Below are 19,140 nucleotides of genomic sequence, written 5' to 3' on the forward strand. Positions count from 1 at the left end.
TTTGGTTACCTTATTGCACTTTTAACACATATTTAGTTTCACTGACATTTTCATACTTAGATGAACTAAGGGTTACCAGCTCAGTCCTAGAACAAACTGTGGTCATACATTTAGGTAACACTGTTATTGATCCCTTGAGTGGTTGTTGTTTGAAAACATTGTTAAAATCAAGTCTAAAGTCACAAATGTATCAACAACTGTTGTGTGTACAAGGAAGAAAGTTATGATTAAAAATACTTATAAACATGAGGGCTTGTCCGGGAATTGAACCCGGGACCTCTCGCACCCGAAGCGAGAATCATACGACTAGACCAACAAGCCCTGCACTCAACTTTGCCCAACTAATCTCATGAAATGTGAAATTAGGGGACACAATGTGAAATTTTGTGGTAAACTTTTAACCAAAATTTTAATTTACTACCATTTTCATGAAAAAATGTCAAACAAAATCTGTTATATCCAATCAAGTACTATTTACTGCAGGTTCATTTGGAGTTATGTACAGGTTCCATGGTGTAATGGTTAGCACTCCGGACTTTGAATCCAGTGATCCAAGTTCAAGTCTTGGTGGAACCAACTTGGACTATTGAAGTGGCAAATTGTTCTGTAATACAACTGTAATTAGTTAGATGGATTTTTATGGATCCCTTAAATGTGTAATGTCTGAAAAAATTTTCAAAATCAAGTCTAAAGTCACAAATGTAACGACAACTGTGTGTACGAGGGAAATATTTGATTGAATATAGCACCCGAAGTGAGAATCATACGACTAGACCAACAAGTCCTGTAAAATAATGTGGCAAAAATAAAATTAAATGTTTAAATATACGACACTATTTGAAATTGTGCTTTTACCACATATTTTGATTGACTACCATTTTCATGCATAAATAAACTGAGGGTTTACGACCTCAGTCCTAGAACAAATAGAGCTCGTAAGTTGAGACACAACTGTATTTATTTCAGAGATCTTTATTGATCTCTTGAGTGTGTGATGTAAGGAATATTAAGGGGAAAGTTTAAAATCAAGTTTAAAATCACACATGTAAAGACAACTGTGTGTAAAACTGAAAAAGTTGTGACTAAAAACATGACTTATAAACATATAAGGGACACAATCTGAAAATGCACAAAAACTATTTTTTACAGAAATGTAATTTATTTGCATTCTTCATGTATTCACTAATCAAATGGAGGTCATGCTGACCACTAATCACTCTAATGTTACAAGAAGGTTCCACCAAGAATTGTAAAACAATGTGATCCTACAGTACACAGTATTGATGAAATGTGATTACATCTTATTGACACCTTGAGTGTACGTTGTCAGGGAAAAAAATGAGTGCATCTTAATTTAGCCTAAAAGTACAATGTTGTAGTGTAAAACCGTGCTCCTTTTATAAGTCCTGTTTTTAGTCACAACTAGTTCCTCAGTACACACAGTTATCTTTACATTTGTGACTTTAGAATTGATTTTGACCATTTTTTCAGACATCACACTCTCAAGGGATCCATACAAATCTATAAAGTTACTGTAAGTTGGTTCCACCAAGACTTGAACTTGGATCACTGGATTCAAAATTCCAGAGTGCTAACCATTACACCATGGAACCTGTATAGTAACCCAAAGTATCCTGCAGTAAAGAGTACTTGATTGGATATAACAGATTTTGTTTGACATTTTTTCATGAAAATGGTAGTAAATTAAAATGTTGGTTAAAAGTTTACCACACAATTTCAGATTGTGTCCCCTAATTTCACATTTCATGAGATTAGTTGGGCAAACATGTATGCAGGGCTTGTTGGTCTAGTCCAGACCTGGGCATTCTCCGGCCCTTTGTACGTCCCTGTCCGGCCCGTGTGAGGCCAATCATAAATTACAAAATAAATTTTAAAAAGTATCTATGTCGTGCGTGCAATACAATGGTGCTGCTTTTATTTTGAAAAGTGTTATTTATGGGCGGTCCGTCCGGTTATCCCCGAGACGCTAAAAAAAGAAAAGGTGATGACGAATGGCGTGTTTTCAACAAGACATGGACTGCCAAGTAAAGGTAAAGCCGTGTGCTTAATTTGTGGTACACATGTTGCTGTGTTTAAAGAATATAGTGTAACCACCTGCTGACGTTGATGTTGTCTTCTTGAGTTGCGTAAATGAGGAGTGAGGATAGACGTGCGTGTGGAAGGAACGAGATAAGTTGAGCTGTGTTGGTATAGCTTGCTCAATAAAAGTTTAAAAAGAGCGTCAGACTTGGTGTGCACTTCTTCTGGACGCTACAATTGGTGGCAGAAGTCAAAATGTGCGCATACTGCGCTGCTTAATTGTGTGCGCAGCCTGCTACGTCATCGAGAGGTACGTGCCACGTGAGGAGAGAGAGAGAGAGAGAGAGAGAGAGAGAGAGAGAGAGAGAGAGAGGGAGAGAGAAAGGAAGGAGAGAGGCAGTGTCTACAGGTGCAGCTCACGCTGCTTGCCATGGGGGAATTCCGCCCTCAATGAAGACTCCCAGGTTTGATGGCAAGGCGAACTGGGAGGCATTTCATCCCACTTCTGACATCAATTGTAGCGTCCAGAAGAAGTGCACACCAAGTCTGACGCTCTTTTTAAACTTTTATTGAGCAAGCTATACTAACACAGCTCAACTTATCTCGTTCTTTCCACACGCACGTCTATCCTCACTCCTCATTTACGCAACAGCAACGCTTCCTCCTTCTTCGCCAATCACCTTACAGGCGTGCTACGTTCACAACAAAGAGGATGCAGGATAAAAGTGACAGAAATTGACATTTTTGCATGGTATTATACATCAGGAAGTGTTGTGTAAGAACGTGTTAAAAATATAACCATCAAAAGCCATCTGCTTTTGTATAAAGATAAGTTAGGTTGAATGAAAATATTATTATTTTTTATCTTACGGTATATCAAAAATAATTGAAGCAAAATTTAATTGAAATATTGTCGGTGTGGCCCTCCAGCAGTGCTCGGGTTGCTCATGCGGCCCCCGGTAGAAATTAACTGCCCACCCCTGGTCTAGTCGTATGATTCTCGCTTCGGGTGCGAGAGGTCCCGGGTTCAATTCCCGGACAAGCCCTCATGTATTTAAGTCCAATTATTAATCATAACTTTCTTCCTCGTACACACAGTTGTCGTTACATTTGTGACTTTAGACTTGATTTTAACAATGTTTTCAAAAATTAACCACTCAAGGAATCAATAACAGTGGTGCCTAAATTTATGACCACAGTTTGTTCTAGGACTGATTCAAGATTCAAGATTTTTTATTGTCATATGCACAGTTAAACAGACAGTTTGGCGTACATTGGAAATCTTACTTTGCTAGAGCTGGTAACCCTTAGTTCATCTATGTATGAAAATGTCAGTGAAACTAAATATGTGTTAAAAGCGCAATAAGGTAACCGAGTTTCAGATTGTGTCCCCTATTAAAATCTCACATTTCATGAAATTTGTTGGTAAGGCTGTTTGTTCTCGTCATAGGATTCTCACGCAAGGTGAGAGACGCCCTGTGTTGCAATCATGGACAAATGCTGAAGTCTTTAAGTCCTGTTTTCAGTCACTACAAATCTATTAAGTTACTGCAAGACGGTTCCACCAAGACTTGAACTCGGATCACTGGATTCAGAGTCCAGAGTGCTAACCATTACACCATGGAACCTGTATATACACAGGTAAAAGAAAGTGATCCCACAGTAAACAGTATTGATAAAATGTGATTACATCAGGAAAATGGAGGGAAACGTTTAAATCAAGTCTAAAGTAAAAAAAAAAAAGACAAGACTTGTGACTGTGTGTACGAGGGGAAAAGTCATGACTGAAAACAAGAATTATAAACACAAGTGCTCGTCCAACTTTTATTTCACTTTTCCAGAGGGCACATAATCAAGGGATCAATGGAAATCTACAAAATCAAATACAGTTGTTTCTTAATTTACGAGCTCTATTTGTTCTAGGACTGATCTTGTAAACCCTTATTTCTTTTGTGCATGAAGATGGTAGTGAATTTAAATTTTGGTTTCAAGATTATCAAAATCTCACATTTTATTTGAGATTTGTTGGGTAATCATGTTGCAGGGTTTGTTGGTCTTGGACAAGTCCTTGTGTTAAAATTATCATTCCTGTTTTCAGTCATGACTTTTCCCCTCGTACACACAGTCACAAGTCTTGTCTTTTTTTACTTTAGACTTGATTTAAACGTTTGCCTCCATTTTCCTGACAACTTACACTCAAGCTGTCAATGACAATCGATCAAATTCCATCAATACTGTTTACTGTTGGATGACGTTATTTTACCTGTGTATATACAGGTTCCATGGTGTAATGGTTAGCACTCTGGACTCTGAATCCAGTGATCCGAGTTCAAGTCTTGGTGGAACCAGCTTGCAGTATCGGAGTGTTTTATTGATCCCTTTACTGTATGCCTTCACAAAAAAAGATAATCAAGTTTAAAATGAAGTTCACTGTCAAAAGTATAAATAAATATTATTATGTGTGTACAAGGTAAAAAGTAATGACTGACAGACATAAAAGCTTGTACAGAATTTGAACCCAGACCATCTCTCACACCCTCAGCAAGAAGGATGCGACGAGACTAAGAAGTCCTGGAACAAGACTTACCAACCAATCTTATGAAATGTGAGGTTTTAATAGGGGACACAATCTGAAACTTGATTACCTTATTGCACTTTTAACACATATTTAGATTCACTGACATTTTCATACATAGATGAACTAAGGGTTACCAGCTCAGTCCTAGAACAAACTGTGGTCATACATTTAGGTAACACTGTATTTGATAAGTCACGAATGTAACAACAATTGTGTGTACAAGAAAGACAAGTTGTGACTAAAAATAGGTCTTACAAACATAAGGGCTTGTCCGGGAATTGAACCCGGGACCTCTCGCACCCTAAGTGAGAATCATACGACTAGACCAACAAGCCTTAAAGACGTGATGGCAAACATATTTTTAAAATGTTTTAATCTTTTAATAGGGGACACAATCTGAAACTGCACTTTTACCACATATTTTGATTGACTACCATTTTCATGCATAAATAAACTGAGGGTTTACGACCTCAGTCCTAGAACAAATAGAGCTTGTAAGTTGAGACACAACTGTATTTATTTCAGAGGTTTTTATTGATCTCTTGAGTGTGTGCTGTATGGAATATTGATGTAAAAGTTTAAAGTCACAATTATAAAGACAACTTGTGTGTCGAGGGAAAGTTTGTGACTAAAAACAGGACTTATAAACATATAAGGATCACTATTTGGAACTGGACTACAACATTTTACTTCTAAGCCAAACTTAGACTCACTCCTTTTTGCATGTGAAAATATTCAAATAGGTCATATTGAACACTAATCACTCTAATGTTACAAGAAGGTTCCACCAAGACTTGAACTTGGACCACTTGATTCAGAGTCCAGAGTGCTAACCATTACACCATGGAACCTGTAAATGTACATGTAAAACAATGTGATCCTACAGTACACAGTACTTGATTGGATTTGATAGATTGTCATTGATCCCTTGAGTGTGTGCTGAAAACAGGACTTAAAGACTTCGGCGTTTGTCCAGGATTTCAACACAGGGCGTCTCTCACCCTTACCAACAAAACTCATGCGATCTGACATTTTAATAGGGGACTGAATTTAAATTTTGGTTACTTTATTGCACTTTTAACACATATTTAGTTTCACTGACATTTTCAAACATAGATGAACTAAGGGTTACCAGCTCAGTCCTAGAACAAACTGTGGTCATACATTTAGGTACCACTGTTATTGATCCCTTGAGTGGTTGTTGTTTGAAAACATTGTTAAAATTAAGTCTAAAGTCACAAATGTAACAACAACTATTGTGTGTACGAGGAAGAAAGTTATGATTAAAAATACTTATAAACATGAGGGCTTATCTGGGAATTGAACCCGGGACCTCTCGCACCCGAAGCGAGAATCATACAACTAGACCAACAAGCCCTGCACTCAACTTTGCCCAACTAATCTCATGAAATGTGAAATTAGGGGACACGATGTGAAATTTTGTGGTAAACTTTTAACCAACAATTTAATTTACTACCATTTTCATGAAAAAATGTCAAACAAAATCTGTTATATCCAATCAAGTACTCTTTACTGCAGGATCATTTGGAGTTACATACAGGTTCCATGGTGTACTGGTTAGCAATCTGGACTTTGAATCCAGTGATCCAAGTTCAAGTCTTGGTGGAACCAACTTGGACTATTGAAGTGGCAAGTTGTTCAGTAATACCACTGTAATTAGTTTGATGGTTTTTTATGGATCCCTTAAATGTGTAATGTCTGAAAAAATGTTCAAAATCAAGTCTAAAGTCACAAATGTAACGACAACTGTGTGTACGAGGGAAATATTTGATTGAATATAGCACCCGAAGTGAGAATCATACGACTAGACCAACAAGTCCTGTAAAATAATGTGGCAAACATCTTTAAAAAATACAATATTTTAATAGACGACACTTTTTGAAATTGTGCTTTTACCACATATTTTGATTGACTACCATTTTCATGCATAAATAAACTGAAGGTTTATGACCTCAGTCCTAGAACAAATAGAGCTCGTAAGTTGAGACACAACTGTATTTATTTCAGAGATTTTTATTGATCTCTTGAGTGTGTGATGTATGGAATATTAAGGGAAAAGTTTAAAATCAAGTTTAAAATCACACATATAAAGACAACTGTGTGTAAAACTGAAAAAGTTGTGACTAAAAACATGACTTATAAACATATAAGGGACACAATCTGAAAATGGACAAAAACTATTTTTTACAGAAATGTAATTTATTTGCATTCTTTATGTAACCACTAATCAAACGGAGGTCATACTGAACACTAATCACTCTAATGTTACAAGAAGGTTCCACCAAGATTTGAACTTGGATCACTGGATTCAGAGTCCAGAGTGCTAACCATTACACCATGGAACCTGTAAAATAACCCAAAGTATCCTGCAGTAAAGAGTACTTGATTGGATATAACAGATTTTGTTTGACATTTTTTCATGAAAATAGTAGTAAATTAAAATGTTGGTTAAAAGTTTACCACAAAATTTCAGATTGTGTCCCCTAATTTCACATTTCATGAGATTAGTTGGGCAAACATGTATGTAGGGCTTGTTGGTCTAGTCCAGACCTGGGCATTCTCCGGCCCTTTGTACGTCCCTGTCCGGCCCGTGTGAGGCCAATCATAAATTACAAAATACATTTTAAAAAGTATCTATGTCGTATACAACGGTGCTGCTTTTATTTTGAAAAGTGTTATTTATGGGCGGTCCGCTCGGTTATCCCCGAGACGCTAAAAAAAGAAAAGGTGATGACGAATGGCGTGTTTTCAACAAGACATGGACTGCCAAGTAAAGGTAAAGCCGTGTGCTTAATTTGTGGTACACATGTTGCTGTGTTTAAAGAATATAGTGTAACCCCCTGCTGACGTTGATGTTGTCTTCTTGAGTTGCGTAAATGAGGAGTGAGGATAGACGTGCGTGTGGAAGGAACGAGATAAGTTGAGCTGTGTTAGTATAGCTTGCTCAATAAAAGTTTAAAAAGAGCGTCAGACTTGGTGTGCACTTCTTCTGGACGCTACAATTGGTGGCAGAAGTAAAAATTTGCGCATACTGCGCTGCTTAATTGTGTGCGCAGCCTGCTACGTCATCGAGAGGTACGTGCCACGTGAGGAGAGAGAGAGAGAGAGAGAGAGAGAGAGAGAGAGAGAGAGAGAGAGAGAGAGAGAGAGAGAGAGAGAGAGAGAGGAAGGAGAGAGGCAGTGTCTACAGGTGCAGCTCACGCTGCTTGCCATGGGGGAATTCCGCCCTCAATGAAGACTCCCAGGTTTGATGGCAAGGCGAACTGGGAGGCATTTCATCCCACTTCTGACACCAATTGTAGCGTCCAGAAGAAGTGCACACCAAGTCTGACGCTCTTTTTAAACTTTTATTGAGCCAGCTATACTAACACAGCTCAACTTATCTCGTTCTTTCCACACGCACGTCTATCCTCACTCCTCATTTCCGCAACAGCAACGCTTCCTCCTTCTTCGCCAATCACCTTACAGGCGTGCTACGTTCACAACAAAGAGGATGCAGGATAAAAGTGACAGAAATTGACATTTTTGCATGGTATTATACATCAGGAAGTGTTGTGTAAGAAAGTGTTAAAAATAAAACCATCAAAAGCCATCTGCTTTTGTATAAAGATAAGTTAGGTTAAATGAAAATATTATTATTTTTTATCTTACGGTATATCAAAAATAATTGAAGCAACATTTAATTGAAATATTGTCGGTGTGGCCCTCCAGCAGTGCTCGGGTTGCTCATACGGCCCCTGGTAAAAATTAATTGCCCACCCCTGGTCGTCGTATGATTCTCGCTTCGGGTGCGAGAGGTCCCGGGTTCAATTCCCGGACAAGCCCTCATATATTTAAGTCCAATTTTTAATCATAACTTTCTTCCTCGTACACACAGTTGTCGTTACATTTGTGACTTTAGACTTGATTTTAACAATGTTTTCAAAAATTAACCACTCAAGGAATCAATAACAGTGGTGCCTAAATTTATGACCACAGTTTGTTCTAGGACTGATTCAAGATTCAAGATTTTTTATTGTCATATGCACAGTTAAACAGACAGTTTGGCGTACATTGGAAATCTTACTTTGCTAGAGCTGGTAACCCTTAGTTCATCTATGTATGAAAATGTCAGTGAAACTAAATATGTGTTAAAAGTGCAATAAGGTAACCGAGTTTCAGATTGTGTCCCCTATTAAAATCTCACATTTCATGAAATTTGTTGGTAAGGCTTTTTGTTCTCGTCATAGGATTCTCACGCAAGGTGAGAGACGCCCTGTGTTGCAATCCTGGACAAACGCTGAAGTCTTTAAGTCCTGTTTTCAGTCACTACGAATCTATCAAGTTACTGCAAGACGGTTCCACCAAGACTTGAACTTGGATCACTGGATTCAGAGTCCAGAGTGCTAACCATTACACCATGGAACCTGTATATACACAGGTAAAAGAAAGTGATCCCACAGTAAACAGTATTGATAAAATGTGATTACATCTCATTTACACCTTGAGTTGTCAGGAAAATGGAGGGAAACGTTTGAATCAAGTCTAAAGTAAAAAAAGACAAGACTTGTGACTGTGTGTACGAGGGGAAAAGTCATGACTGAAAACAAGAATTATAAACACAAGTGCTCGTCCAACTTTTATTTCACTTTTCCAGAGGGCACATAATCAAGGGATCAATGAAAATCTACAAAATCAAATACAGTTGTGTCTTAATTTACGAGCTCTATTTGTTCTAGGACTGATCTTGTAAACCCTTATTTCTTTTGTGCATGAAGATGGTAGTGAATTTAAATTTTGGTTTCAAGATTATCAAAATCTCACATTTTATTTGAGATTTGTTGGGTAATCATGTTGCAGGGTTTGTTGGTCTTGGACAAGTCCTTGTGTTAAAATTATAATTCCTGTTTTCAGTCATGACTTTTCACCTCGTACACACAGTCACAAGTCTTGTCTTTTTTTACTTTAGACTTGATTTAAACGTTTCCCTCCATTTTCCTGACAACTTACACTCAAGGTGTCAATGACAATCGATCAAATTCCATCAATACTGTTTACTGTTGGATGACGTTATTTTACCTGTGTATATACAGGTTCCATGGTGTAATGGTTAGCACTCTGGACTCTGAATCCAGTGATCCGAGTTCAAGTCTTGGTGGAACCAGCTTGCAGTATCGTATTGTTTTATTGATCCCTTTACTGTATGCCTTCACAAAAAAAGATACCGTAATTTCCGGACTATAAGCCGCACCTGACTATAAGCCGCACCAGCTAAATTTAGGGGAAAATACAGATTGCTCCATATATAAGCCGCACCCGACTATAAGCCGCAGGGTTTTGATGTGTAATTACCGTAGTATATAGGGGTTCCTGCTACCACGGAGGGGATTGTCGGGACAGAAATGACTGTTTGGGAACGCAAAGCGTCCCATTTATTAACAATAAATCTTTCAATCATTCAATCAAACTTTCACATGTTTGACATGGCGAACAGCATTCGTGCAGAGTACAAATAATACAACGGTGCAAAGTAATACAAAGTGCTCGCCTGTACGTTATCAAAATAACCAGCCTACCGGTATATGAAAAGTCAGTCTTTAATCATTGTGTCATCGTCTTCCTCCTGCGTACTAAAACCACCGAAATCCTCTCCGTCGGTGTCGGAGAAGAACAGGCCGTAAATAAGCCGCACCCTTGTATAAGCCGCAGGGACCAGAACGAGGGGGGGTCCCTGCGGCTTATAGTCCGGAAATTACGGTAATCAAGTTTAAAATGAAGTTCACTGTCAAAAGTAGAAATAAATATTATTATGTGTGTAAAAAGGTAAAAAGTAATGACTGACAGACATAAAAGCTTGTACAGAATTTGAACCCAGACCATCTCTCACACCCTCAGCAAGAAGGATACGACGAGACTAAGAAGTCCTGGAACAAGACTTACCAACCAATCTTATGAAATGTGAGGTTTTAATAGGGGACACAATCTGAAACTTGATTACCTTATTGCACTTTTAACACATATTTAGATTCACTGACATTTTCATACATAGATGAACTAAGGGCTACCAGCTCAGTCCTAGAACAAACTGTGGTCATACATTTAGGTAACACTGTATTTGATAAGTCACGAATGTAACAACAATTGTGTGTACAAGAAAGACAAGTTGTGACTAAAAATAGGTCTTACAAACATAAGGGCTTGTCCGGGAATTGAACCCGGGACCTCTCGCACCCTAAGCGAGAATCATACGACTAGACCAACAAGCCTTAAAGACGTGATGGCAAACATATTTTTAAAATGTTTTAATCTTTTAATAGGGGACACAATCTGAAACTGCACTTTTACCACATATTTTGATTGACTACCATTTTCATGCATAAATAAACTGAGGGTTTACGACCTCAGTCCTAGAACAAATAGAGCTCGTAAGTTGAGACACAACTGTATTTATTTCAGAGGTTTTTATTGATCTCTTGAGTGTGTGCTGTATGGAATATTGATGTAAAAGTTTAAAGTCACAATTATAAAGACAACGTGTGTGTCGAGGGAAAGTTTGTGACTAAAAACAGGACTTATAAACATATAAGGATCACTATTTGGAACTGGACTACAGCATTTTACTTCTAAGCCAAACTTAGACTCACTCCTTTTTGCATGTGAAAATATTCAAATGGAGGTCATACTGAACACTAATCACTCTAATGTTACAAGAAGGTTCCAACAAGACTTGAACTTGGATCACTGGATTCAGAGTCCAGAGTGCTAACCATTACACCATGGAACCTGTAAATGTACATGTAAAACAATGTGATCCTACAGTACACAGTACTTGATTTGATTTGATAGATTGTCATTGATCCCTTGAGTGTGTGCTGAAAACAGGACTTAAAGACTTCGGCGTTTGTCCAGGATTTCAACACAGGGCGTCTCTCACCCTTACCAACAAAACTCATGCGATCTGACATTTTAATAGGGGACTGAATTTAAATTTTGGTTACTTTATTGCACTTTTAACACATATTTAGTTTCACTGACATTTTCATACATAGATGAACTAAGGGTTACCAGCTCAGTCCTAGAACAAACTGTGGTCATACATTTAAGTAACACTGTTATTGATCCCTTGAGTGGTTGTTGTTTGAAAACATTGTTAAAATCAAGTCTAAAGTCACAAATGTAACAACAACTGTTGTGTGTACGAGGAAGAAAGTTATGATTAAAAATACTTATAAACATGAGGGCTTGTCCGGGAATTGAACCCGGGACCTCTCGCACCCGAAGCGAGAATCATACGACTAGACCAACAAGCCCTGCACTCAACTTTGCCCAACTAATCTCATGAAATGTGAAATTAGGGGACACGATGTGAAATTTTGTGGTAAACTTTTAACCAACATTTTAATTTACTACCATTTTCATGAAAAAATGTCAAACAAAATCTGTTATATCCAATCAAGTACTCTTTACTGCAGGATCATTTGGAGGTATATACAGGTTCCATGGTGTAATGGTTAGCACTCTGGACTTTGAATCCAGTGATCCAAGTTCAAGTCTTGGTGGAACCAACTTGGACTGTTGAAGTGGCAAATTGTTCAGTAATACCACTGTAATTAGTTTGATGGATTTTTATGGATCCCTTAAATGTGTAATGTCTGAAAAAATGTTCAAAATCAAGTCTAAAGTCACAAATGTAACGACAACTGTGTGTACGAGGGAAATATTTGATTGAATATAGCACCCGAAGTGAGAATCATACGACTAGACCAACAAGTCCTGTAAAATAATGTGGCAAACATCTTTAAAAAAAAAAATATTTTAATAGACGACACTTTTTGAAATTGTGCTTTTACCACATATTTTGATTGACTACCATTTTCATGCATAAATAAACTGAGGGTTTACGACCTCAGTCCTAGAACAAATAGAGCTCGTAAGTTGAGACACAACTGTATTTATTTCAGAGATCTTTATTGATGTCTTGAGTGTGTGATGTATGGAATATTAAGGGAAAAGTTTAAAATCGAGTTTAAAATCACACATATAAAGACAACTGTGTGTAAAACTGAAAAAGTTGTGACTAAAAACATGACTTATAAACATATAAGGGACACAATCTGAAAATGGACAAAAACTATTTTTTACAGAAATGTAATTTATTTGCATTCTTTATGTATTCACTAATCAAACGGAGGTCGTACTGAACACTAATCACTCTAATGTTACAAGAAGGTTCCACCAAGACTTGAACTTGGATTACTGGATTCAGAGTCCAGAGTGCTAACCATTACACCATGGAACCTGTAAAATAACCCAAAGTATCCTGCAGTAAAGAGTACTTGATTGGATATAACAGATTTTGTTTGACATTTTTTCATGAAAATGGTAGTAAATTAAAATGTTGGTTAAAAGTTTACCACAAAATTTCAGATTGTGTCACCTAATTTCACATTTCATGAGATTAGTTGGGCAAACATGTATGCAGGGCTTGTTGGTCTAGTCCAGACCTGGGCATTTTGCGGCCCACGGGCCGCATCCGGCCCTTTGTACGTCCCTGTCCGGCCCGTGTGAGGCCAATCATAAATTACAAAATAAATTTTAAAAAGTATCTATGTCGTGCGTGCAATACAACGGTGCTGCTTTTGTTTTGAAAAGTGTTATTTATGGGCGGTCCGTCCGGTTATCCCCGAGACGCTAAAAAAAGAAAAGGTGATGACGAATGGCGTGTTTTCAACAAGACATGGACTGCCAAGTAAAGGTAAAGCCGTGTGCTTAATTTGTGGTACACATGTTGCTGTGTTTAAAGAATATAGTGTAACCACCTGCTGACGTTGATGTTGTCTTCTTGAGTTGCGTAAATGAGGAGTGAGGATAGACGTGCGTGTGGAAGGAACGAGATAAGTTGAGCTGTGTTAGTATAGCTTGCTCAATAAAAGTTTAAAAAGAGCGTCAGACTTGGTGTGCACTTCTTCTGGACGCTACAATTGGTGGCAGAAGTCAAAATGTGCGCATACTGCGCTGCTTAATTGTGTGCGCAGCCTGCTACGTCATCGAGAGGTATGTGCCAGGTGAGGAGAGAGAGAGAGAGAGAGAGAGAGAGAGAGAGAGAGAGAGAGAGAGAGAGAGAGAGAGAGAGAGAGAGAGAGGAAGGAGAGAGGCAGTGTCTACAGGTGCAGCTCACGCTGCTTGCCATGGGGGAATTCCGCCCTCAATGAAGACTCCCAGGTTTGATGGCAAGGCGAACTGGGAGGCATTTCATCCCACTTCTGCCACCAATTGTAGCGTCCAGAAGAAGTGCACACCAAGTCTGACGCTCTTTTTAAACTTTTATTGAGCCAGCTATACTAACACAGCTCAACTTATCTCGTTCTTTCCACACGCACGTCTATCCTCACTCCTCATTTCCGCAACAGCAACGCTTCCTCCTTCTTCGCCAATCACCTTACAGGCGTGCTACGTTCACAACAAAGAGGATGCAGGATAAAAGTGACAGAAATTGACATTTTTGCATGGTATTATACATCAGGAAGTGTTGTGTAAGAAAGTGTTAAAAAATAAAACCATCAAAAGCCATCTGCTTTTGTATAAAGATAAGTTAGGTTAAATGAAAATATTATTATTTTTTATCTTACGGTATATCAAAAATAATTGAAGCAAAATTTAATTGAAATATTGTCGGTGTGGCCCTCCAGCAGTGCTCGGGTTGCTCATGCGGCCCCTGGTAAAAATTAATTGCCCACCCCTGGTCGTCGTATGATTCTCGCTTCGGGTGCGAGAGGTCCCGGGTTCAATTCCCGGACAAGCCCTCATGTATTTAAGTCCAATTTTTAATCATAACTTTCTTCCTCGTACACACAGTTGTCGTTACATTTGTAACTTTAGACTTGATTTTAACAATGTTTTCAAAAATTAACCACTCAAGGAATCAATAAAAGTGGTACATAAATTTATGACCACAGTTTGTTCTAGGACTGATTCAAGATTCAAGATTTTTTATTGTCATATGCACAGTTAAACAGACAGTTTGGCGTACATTGGAAATCTTACTTTGCTAGAGCTGGTAACCCTTAGTTCATCTATGTATGAGAATGTCAGTGAAACTAAATATGTGTTAAAAGTGCAATAAGGTAACTGAGTTTCAGATTGTGTCCCCTATTAAAATCTCACATTTCATGAAATTTGTTGGTAAGGCTTTTTGTTCTCGTCATAGGATTCTCACGCAAGGTGAGCGACGCCCTGTGTTGAAATCCTGGACAAATGCTGAAGTCTTTAAGTCCTGTTTTCAGTCACTACGAATCTATCAAGTTACTGCAAGAAGGTTCCACCAAGACTTGAACTTGGATCACTGGATTCAGAGTCCAGAGTGCTAACCATTACACCATGGAACCTGTATATACACAGGTAAAAGAAAGTGATCCCACAGTAAACAGTATTGATGAAATTTGATTACATCTCATTTACACCTTGAGTTGTCAGGAAAATGGAGGGAAACGTTTAAATCAAGTCTAAAGTAAAAAAAGACAAGACTTGTGACTGTGTGTACGAGGGGAAAAGTCATGACTGAAAACAAGAATTATAAACACAAGTGCTCGTCCAACTTTTATTTCACTTTTCCAGAGGGCACATAATCAAGGGATCAATGAAAATCTACAAAATCAAATACAGTTGTTTCTTAATTTACGAGCTCTATTTGTTCTAGGACTGATCTTGTAAACCCTTATTTCTTTTGTGCATGAAGATGGTAGTGAATTTAAATTTTGGTTTCAAGATGATCAAAATCTCACATTTTATTTGAGATTTGTTGGGTAATCATGTTGCAGGGTTTGTTGGTCTTGGACAAGTCCTTGTGTTAAAATTATAATTCCTGTTTTCAGTCATGACTTTTCCCCTCGTACACACAGTCACAAGTCTTGTCTTTTTTTTACTTTAGACTTGATTTAAACGTTTCCCTCCATTTTCCTGACAACTTACACTCAAGGTGTCAATGACAATCGATCAAATTCCATCAATACTGTTTACTGTTGGATGACGTTATTTTACCTGTGTATATACAGGTTCCATGGTGTAATGGTTAGCTCTCTGGACTCTGAATCCAGTGATCCGAGTTCAAGTCTTGGTGGAACCAGCTTGCAGTATCGGAGTGTTTTATTGATCCCTTTACTGTATGCCTTCACAAAAAAAGATAATCAAGTTTAAAATGAAGTTCACTGTCAAAAGTAGAAATAAATATTATTATGTGTGTACAAGGTAAAAAGTAATGACTGACAGACATAAAAGCTTGTACAGAATTTGAACCCAGACCATCTCTCACACCCTCAGCAAGAAGGATACGACGAGACTAAGAAGTCCTGGAACAAGACTTACCAACCAATCTTATGAAATGTGAGGTTTTAATAGGGGACACAATCTGAAACTTGATTACCTTATTGCACTTTTAACACATATTTAGATTCACTGACATTTTCATACATAGATGAACTAAGGGTTACCAGCTCAGTCCTAGAACAAACTGTGGTCATACATTTAGGTAACACTGTGTTTGATAAGTCACGGATGTAACAACAATTGTGTGTACAAGAAAGACAAGTTGTGACTAAAAATAGGTCTTACAAACATAAGGGCTTGTCCGGGAATTGAACCCGGGACCTCTCGCACCCTAAGCGAGAATCATACGACTAGACCAACAAGCCTTAAAGACGTGATGGCAAACCTATTTTTAAAATGTTTTAATCTTTTAATAGGGGACACAATCTGAAACTGCACTTTTACCACATATTTTGATTGACTACCATTTTCATGCATAAATAAACTGAGGGTTTACGACCTCAGTCCTAGAACAAATAGAGCTCGTAATTTGAGACACAACTGTATTTATTTCAGAGGTTTTTATTGATCTCTTGAGTGTATGATGTATGGAATATTGATGTAAAAGTTTAAAGTCACAATTATAAAGACAACTTGTGTGTCGAGGGAAAGTTTGTGACTAAAAACAGGACTTATAAACATATAAGGATCACTATTTGGAACTGGACTACAACATTTTACTTCTAAGCCAAACTTAGACTCACTCCTTTTTGCATGTGAAAATATTCAAATGGAGGTCATACTGAACACTAATCACTCTAATGTTACAAGAAGGTTCCACCAAGACTTGAACTTGGATCACTGGATTCAGAGTCCAGAGTGCTAACCATTACACCATGGAACCTGTAAATGTACATGTAAAACAATGTGATCCTACAGTACACAGTACTTGACTTGATTTGATAGATTGTCATTGATCCCTTGAGTGTGTGCTGAAAACAGGACTTAAAGACTTCGGCGTTTGTCCAGGATTTCAACACAGGGCGTCTCTCACCCTTTCCAACAAAAACTCATGCGATCTGACATTTTAATAGGGGACTGAATTTAAATTTTGGTTACTTTATTGCACTTTTAACACATATTTAGTTTCACTGACATTTTCATACATGGATGAACTAAGGGTTACCAGCTCAGTCCCTAGAACAAACTGTGGTCATACATTTAGGTAACACTGTTATTTATCCCTTGAGTGGTTGTTGTTTGAAAAACATTGTTAAAATCAAGTCTAAAGTCCACAAATGTAACAACAACTGTTTGTGTGTACGAGGAAGAAAGTTATGATTAAAAATACTTATAAACATGAGGGCTTGTCCGGGAATTGAACCCGGGACCTCTCGCACCCGAAGCGAGAATCAATACGACTAGACCAACAAGCCAACAATGTGAAATTAGGGGACACGATGTGAAATTTTGTGGTAAACTTTTAACCAACATTTTAATTTACTACCATTTTCATGAAAAAATGTCAAACAAAATCTGTTATATCCAATCAAGTACTCTTTACTGCAGGATCATTTGGAGTTATACACAGGTTCCATGGTGTAATGGTTAGCACTCTGGACTTTGAATCCAGTGATCCAAGTTCAAGTCTTGGTGGAACCAACTTGCACTATTGAAGTGGCAAATTGTTCAGTAATACCACTGTAATTAGTTTGATGGATTTTTATGGATCCCTTAAATGTGTAATGTCTGAAAAAATGTTCAAAATCAAGTCTAAAGTCACAAATGTAACGACAACTGTGTGTACGAGGGAAATATTTCATTGAATATAGCACCCGAAGTGAGAATCATACTACTAGACCAACAAGTCCTGTAAAATAAAGTGGCAAACATCTTTAAAAATTACAATATTTTAATAGACGACACTTTTTGAAATTGTGCTTTTACCACATATTTTGATTGACTACCATTTTCATGCATAAATAAACTGAGGGTTTACGACCTCAGTCCTAGAACAAATAGAGCTAGTAAGTTGAGACACAACTGTATTTATTTCAGAGATCTTTATTGATCTCTTGAGTGTGTGATGTATGGAATATTAAGGGAAAAGTTTAAAATCAAGTTTAAAATCACACATATAAAGACAACTGTGTGTAAAACTGAAAAAGTTGTGACTAAAAACATGACTTATAAACATATAAGGGACACAATCTGAAAATGGACAAAAACTATTTTTTATAGAAATGTAATTTATTTGCATTCTTCATGTATTCACTAATCAAATGGAGGTCATACTGAACACTAATCACTCTAATGTGACAAGAAGGTTCCACCAAGACTTGAACTTGGATCACTGGATTCAGAGTCCAGAGTGCTAACCATTACACCATGGAACCTGTAAAATAACCCAAAGTATCCTGCAGTAAAGAGTACTTGATTGGATATAACAGATTTTGTTTGACATTTTTTCATGAAAATAGTAGTAAATTAAAATGTTGGTTAAAAGTTTACCACAAAATTTCAGATTGTGTCCCCTAATTTCACATTTCATGAGATTAGTTGGGCAAGCATGTATGCAGGGCTTGTTGGTCTAGTCCAGACCTGGGCATTCTGCGGCCCACGGGCCGCATCCGGCCCTTTGTACGTCCCTGTCCGGCCCGTGTGAGGCCAATCATAAATTACAAAATAAATTTTAAAAAGTATCTATGTCGTGCGTGCAATACAACGGTGCTGCTTTTGTTTTGAAAAGTGTTATTTATGGGCGGTCCGTCCGGTTATCCCCGAGACGCTAAAAAAAGAAAAGGTGATGACGAATGGCGTGTTTTCAACAAGACATGGACTGCCAAGTAAAGGTAAAGCCGTGTGCTTAATTTGTGGTACACATGTTGCTGTGTTTAAAGAATATAGTGTAACCACCTGCTGACGTTGATGTTGTCTTCTTGAGTTGCGTAAATGAGGAGTGAGGATAGACGTGAGTGTGGAAAGAACGAGATAAGTTGAGCTGTGTTAGTATAGCTTGCTCAATAAAAGTTTAAAAAGAGCGTCAGACTTGGTGTGCACTTCTTCTGGACGCTACAATTGGTGGCAGAAGTAAAAATGTGCGCATACTGCGCTGCTTAATTGTGTGCGCAGCCTGCTACGTCATCGAGAGGTACGTGCCACGTGAGGAGAGAGAGAGAGATAGAGAGAGAGAGAGAGAGAGAGAGAAAGGAAGGAGAGAG

At 37.9% G+C, this 19,140-nt stretch overlaps 15 non-coding genes across 15 annotated transcripts; 3 read left to right on the forward strand and 12 right to left on the reverse strand.

Annotated features, from left to right (window-relative positions):
* Nucleotides 1–249: 249 nt before the first annotated feature.
* On the reverse strand, nt 250–321 carry trnap-cgg (transfer RNA proline (anticodon CGG)). The gene has a single exon. It is a non-coding gene; the product is annotated as a tRNA-Pro (tRNA).
* A 183-nt stretch (nt 322–504) lies between these two features.
* Nucleotides 505–576, forward strand: trnaq-uug (transfer RNA glutamine (anticodon UUG)). Its single transcript has one exon. It is a non-coding gene; the product is annotated as a tRNA-Gln (tRNA).
* A 964-nt stretch (nt 577–1,540) lies between these two features.
* Nucleotides 1,541–1,613, reverse strand: trnaq-uug (transfer RNA glutamine (anticodon UUG)). The gene has a single exon. It is a non-coding gene; the product is annotated as a tRNA-Gln (tRNA).
* Nucleotides 1,614–5,923: 4,310 nt separating this feature from the next.
* On the reverse strand, nt 5,924–5,995 carry trnap-cgg (transfer RNA proline (anticodon CGG)). Its single transcript has one exon. It is a non-coding gene; the product is annotated as a tRNA-Pro (tRNA).
* A 917-nt stretch (nt 5,996–6,912) lies between these two features.
* trnaq-cug (transfer RNA glutamine (anticodon CUG)) lies at nt 6,913–6,984 on the reverse strand. Its single transcript has one exon. It is a non-coding gene; the product is annotated as a tRNA-Gln (tRNA).
* Nucleotides 6,985–8,974: 1,990 nt separating this feature from the next.
* Nucleotides 8,975–9,046, reverse strand: trnaq-cug (transfer RNA glutamine (anticodon CUG)). The gene has a single exon. It is a non-coding gene; the product is annotated as a tRNA-Gln (tRNA).
* A 1,766-nt stretch (nt 9,047–10,812) lies between these two features.
* On the reverse strand, nt 10,813–10,884 carry trnap-agg (transfer RNA proline (anticodon AGG)). Its single transcript has one exon. It is a non-coding gene; the product is annotated as a tRNA-Pro (tRNA).
* Nucleotides 10,885–11,856: 972 nt separating this feature from the next.
* Nucleotides 11,857–11,928, reverse strand: trnap-cgg (transfer RNA proline (anticodon CGG)). The gene has a single exon. It is a non-coding gene; the product is annotated as a tRNA-Pro (tRNA).
* Nucleotides 11,929–12,111: 183 nt separating this feature from the next.
* trnaq-uug (transfer RNA glutamine (anticodon UUG)) lies at nt 12,112–12,183 on the forward strand. The gene has a single exon. It is a non-coding gene; the product is annotated as a tRNA-Gln (tRNA).
* A 2,748-nt stretch (nt 12,184–14,931) lies between these two features.
* On the reverse strand, nt 14,932–15,003 carry trnaq-cug (transfer RNA glutamine (anticodon CUG)). The gene has a single exon. It is a non-coding gene; the product is annotated as a tRNA-Gln (tRNA).
* A 1,230-nt stretch (nt 15,004–16,233) lies between these two features.
* On the reverse strand, nt 16,234–16,305 carry trnap-agg (transfer RNA proline (anticodon AGG)). The gene has a single exon. It is a non-coding gene; the product is annotated as a tRNA-Pro (tRNA).
* A 446-nt stretch (nt 16,306–16,751) lies between these two features.
* On the reverse strand, nt 16,752–16,823 carry trnaq-cug (transfer RNA glutamine (anticodon CUG)). Its single transcript has one exon. It is a non-coding gene; the product is annotated as a tRNA-Gln (tRNA).
* A 459-nt stretch (nt 16,824–17,282) lies between these two features.
* On the reverse strand, nt 17,283–17,355 carry trnap-cgg (transfer RNA proline (anticodon CGG)). Its single transcript has one exon. It is a non-coding gene; the product is annotated as a tRNA-Pro (tRNA).
* Nucleotides 17,356–17,509: 154 nt separating this feature from the next.
* On the forward strand, nt 17,510–17,581 carry trnaq-uug (transfer RNA glutamine (anticodon UUG)). The gene has a single exon. It is a non-coding gene; the product is annotated as a tRNA-Gln (tRNA).
* A 662-nt stretch (nt 17,582–18,243) lies between these two features.
* trnaq-cug (transfer RNA glutamine (anticodon CUG)) lies at nt 18,244–18,315 on the reverse strand. The gene has a single exon. It is a non-coding gene; the product is annotated as a tRNA-Gln (tRNA).
* Between the last annotated feature and the right edge of the window lie 825 nt (nt 18,316–19,140).

The sequence above is a fragment of the Entelurus aequoreus genome, linkage group LG11 (genome assembly GCF_033978785.1).
Source record: "Entelurus aequoreus isolate RoL-2023_Sb linkage group LG11, RoL_Eaeq_v1.1, whole genome shotgun sequence".
NCBI classification, from domain to species: Eukaryota; Metazoa; Chordata; class Actinopteri; order Syngnathiformes; family Syngnathidae; genus Entelurus; species Entelurus aequoreus.